We start from the raw sequence: 209 nt of genomic DNA on the forward strand, positions 1-209 counted from the left end.
AAAAGATTGTTTGTGGTTTTGCTGGGCATGCAACTGCTGTTGAGGGTTTGGGGGGCCAAACCCTCCCCGCTGCCCTTCTAGTTAACTCTGACGATGCAGCGTAAACCCTAAACCCTAAACCCTAAACCCTAAACCCTACAGTTTAAAGAGTAGCATAGAGGCAGAGACTTATGGGCTCTTTGTTGCTGCTGCGGGTTGCTGTTTTTGGT

This window comes from Eimeria mitis, genomic scaffold (genome assembly GCF_000499745.2).
Source record: "Eimeria mitis Houghton genomic scaffold, Emh_scaff3995, whole genome shotgun sequence".
Classification (NCBI taxonomy): Eukaryota; Apicomplexa; class Conoidasida; order Eucoccidiorida; family Eimeriidae; genus Eimeria; species Eimeria mitis.